A 4,250-nucleotide genomic window follows, 5' to 3' on the forward strand; every position below is an offset into this window, starting at 1 on the left:
CGTGTACTCTGCTCTTATTTTGGGTGCATGTATGATGATAATGTGCTGCTGAGAAAGAGAGAGAGGGGGGATAGAGACAGAGAGAGATGATAAAGAGAGAGAGAGAGGGGGATAGAGAGAGAGAGAAAGGGATAGAGAGAGAAGGATAGAGAGAGAAGGATAGAGACAGAAAGAGAAAGTGATAGAGAGAGAGGGGGGGGGTAGAGAGAGAAAGGGGGATAGACAGAGAGAAAAGGATAGAGAGAGGGAGGGATAGATACAGAGAGAAAGGGATAGAGAGAGGGGAGGTAGAGAGAGGGATAGAGACGGAGAGAGAGGGGGATAGAGACGGAGAGAGGGATAGAGAAAGAGGGACAGAGAGAGAAGGGGATAGACAGAGAGAGGGATAGAGACAGAGTGAGGGATAGAGACAGAGAGAGAATCCATAGACTCTAACCACTTCTGGGAAAATTGGAAAACACTAAACAAACATCAACATGAAGCGTTATCTAAAACAGAGATATATGGGTAAACCACTTCTCCAATCTTTTTGGCTCTATAACAAAGAAGAAAAAGCAAAAACATATACATCATCAAATACAAATCTTAGAATCAACAATTGAAGACTACCAGAACCCATTGGATTCTCCAATTACCTTGAATGAACTACAGGACAAAATACAAACCCTCCAACCCAAAAAGGCCTGTGGTGTTGATGGTATCCTCAATGAAATGATCAAATATACAGACCACAAATTCCAACTGGCTATACTTAAACTCTTTAACATCGTCCTTAGCTTCTTATTTGGAACCAATGAATGATCACCCCAAAGTGGAGACAAATTTGATATGCGTCAACTGCAACCTTGTGAAAATACTCTTCATTATCATTAACAGACTAGTGCATTCTCAGTGAAAACAATGTGCTGAGCAAATGTCAAATTGGCTTTTTACCAAAGTACAGTACGACAGACCATGTATTCACCCTGCACACCCTAATTGACAAACAAACAAACCAAAGCAAAGGCAAAGTCTTCTCATGCTTTGTTGATTTCCAAAAAGCTTTGACTCAATTTGGCTCGAGGGTCTGCTATACAAACTGATGGAAAGTGATGCTGGGGGAAAAACAGATTATAAAATCCATGTACACAAACAACAAGTGTGCTGTTGAAATTGTCAAAAAAAAAACACACAATTCTTTCCACAGGGCCGTGGGGTGAGACAGGAATGCAGCTTAAGGCCCAACCTCTTCAACATACAGTGGGGCAAAAAAGTATTTAGTCAGCCCCCAATTGTGCAAGTTCTCCCACTTAAAAAGACGAGAGAGTCCTGTAATTTTCATCATAGGTGCACTTCAACTATGGCAGACAAAATGAGAAAAAAAACATCTAGAAAATCACATTGTAGGATTTTTAATGAATTTATTTGCAAATTATAGTGGAAAATAAGTATTTGATCAATAACAAAAGTTCATCTCAATACTTTGTTATATACCCTTTGTTGGTAATGACAGAGGTCAAACGTTTTCTGTAAGTCTTCACAAGGTTTTCACACACTGTTGCTGGTATATTGGCCCATTCCTCCATGCAGATCTCCTCTAGAGCAGTGATGTTTTGGGGCTGTTGCTGGGCAACACGGACTTTCAACTCCCTCCAAAGATTTTCTATGGGGTTGAGATCTGGAGACTGGCTCGGCCACTCCAGGACCTTGAAATGCTTCTTACGAAGCCACTCCTTGGTTGCCCGGGCAGTGTGTTTGGGATCATTGTCATGCTGAAAGACCCAGCCACGTTTCATCTTCAATGCCCTTGCTGATGGTAGGCTTTGTTACTTTGGTCCCAGCTCTCTGCAGGTCAATCACTAGGTCCCCCCGTGTGGTTCTGGGATTTTTGCTCACCGTTCTTGTGATCATTTTGACCCCACAGGGTGAGATCTTGCGTGGAGCCCCAGATCGAGGGAGATTATCAGTGGTCTTGTATGTCTTCCATTTCCTAATAATTGCCCCACAGTTGATTTCTTCAAACCAAGCTGCTTACCTATTGCAGATTCAGTCTTCCCAGCCTGGTGCAGGTCTACAATTTTGTTTCTGGTGTCCTTTGACAGCTATTTGGTCTTGGCCATAGTGGAGTTTGGAGTGTGACTGTTTGAGGTTGTGGACAGGTGTCTTTTATACTGATAACAAGTTCAAACAGGTGCCATTAATACAGGTAACGAGTGGAGGACAGAGGACCCTCTTAAAGACGAAGTTACAGGTCTGTGAGAGCCAGAAATCTTGCTTGTTTGTAGGTGACCAAATACTTATTTTCCACCATAATTTGCAAATAAATTCCTTAAAAATCCTACAATGTGATTTTCTGGATTTTTTTTCATCATTTGTTCTGTCATAGTTGAAGTGAACCTATGATGAAAAGTACAGGCCTCTCTCATCTTTTTAAGTGGGAGAAATTGCACAATTGGTGGCTGACTAAATACTTTTTGCCCCACGGTATATATCAATGAACGACACTAGAAAAGTCTGCAGCACCCGGCCTCACCCTACTAGAATCTGAAGTCAAATGTCTACTGTTTGCTGATCTGGTGCTTCTGTCCCCAACCAAGGAGGGCCTACAGCAACACCTAGATATTCTGCACAGATTCTGTCAGACCTGGGCCCGGACAGTAAATCTCAGTAAGACCAAAATAATGTTCCAAAAAAGGTCCAGTTGCCAGAACCACAAATACAATACCACAGTGTGCCATCACAGCAGCAAGATTTGTGACCTGTTGCCACAACCAGTGAAGAACAAACACTATTCCTTTCAAACTTGTAAGTGTAATGTTCACTGTTCATTTTTATTGTTTATTTCACTTTTGTTTATTATGTATTTCACCTGCTTTGGCAATGTAAACATATGTTTCCCATGCCGATAAAGCTCTCTGAAATGAGACGGAGGGAGAGAGAGAGAGACAGAGGGATAGAAAGAGACAGAGACAGAGAGAGAGAGAGTTACAGATTGAGGGAGAGAGAGGGATAGAAAGAGAGAGAGTTACAGATCGTGGGAGAGAGAGCGGTGGACAGGAAGAGAGACAGAGATTGAGAGACAGATCGAGGGAGAGAGGGAAGAAGGGAGGGAGAATGAGTGATAGAGAGGGAGACAGAGAGAGACAGAAGGATAGAGACAGCTTGAGAGAGTGATAGAGAGGGGGACAGAGAGACAGAAGGATAGAGATGTGTCAGGGATACAAAGAGAGAAAATAGGAATTAAGAGAAGGCTAGAGAGAGAGGAGGAAGAGGAGAGAGCGAGGGATAGAGAGAGCGAGGAAGAGAGAGAGAGCGAGGAACAGAGAGAGATCGAGGAAGAGAGAGAGAGCGAGGATGAGAGAGAGCGAGGAAGAGAGAGAGCGAGGGATAGAGAGAGAGCGAGGAAGAGAGAGAGAGCGAGGAAGAGAAAGAGATCAAGGAAGAGAGAGAGATCGAGGGATGGAGAGAGAGTGAGGGATAGAGAGAGCGAGGAAGAGAGAGAGTTCGGGGAAGACAGAGAGAGAGAGAGAGGGATAGAGAGAGAATGAGGGAGAGAGAGAGATCGAGGAAGAGAGAGATCGAGGAAGAGAGAGAGATCGAGGAAGGGAGAGAGATCGAGGGATAGAGAGAGAGAGATTGAGGAAGAGAGAGAGATCGAGGAAGAGAGAGAGATCGAGGAAGAGAGAGAGAGATTGAGGAAGAGAGAGAGAGAGAGATCGAAGTAGAGAGAGAGAGAGTGCGGAAGAGAGAGAGATCGAGGAAGAGAGAGAGATTGAGGAAGAGAGAGAGAGAGAGATCGAAGTAGAGAGAGAGAGAGTAAGGAAGAGAGAGAGATCGAGGAAGAGAGAGATTAACAGTTAGCTACAGGTCCTAGTCCTCACACATACCAGACTGTTAGCTACAGGTCCTAGTCCTCACACATACCAGACTGTTAGCTTCAGGTCCTAGTCCTCACATAACAGACTGTTAGCTTCAGGTCCTAGTCCTCACACGTACCAGACTGTTAGCTTCAGGTCCTAGTCCTCACATACCAGACTGTTAGCTTCAGGTCCTAGTCCTCACATACCAGACTGTTAGCTTCAGGTCCTAGTCCTCACATAACAGACTGCTAGCTTCAGGTCCTAGTCCTCACACATACCAGACTGTTAGCTTCAGGTCCTAGTCCTCACATACCAGACTGTTAGCTTCAGGTCCTAGTCCTCACATACCAGACTGTTAGCTTCAGGTCTTAGTCCTCACACATACCAGACTGTTAGCTTCAGGTCCTAGTC

The sequence above is a fragment of the Oncorhynchus masou genome, chromosome 6, assembly GCF_036934945.1.
Source record: "Oncorhynchus masou masou isolate Uvic2021 chromosome 6, UVic_Omas_1.1, whole genome shotgun sequence".
NCBI lineage: Eukaryota > Metazoa > Chordata > Actinopteri > Salmoniformes > Salmonidae > Oncorhynchus > Oncorhynchus masou.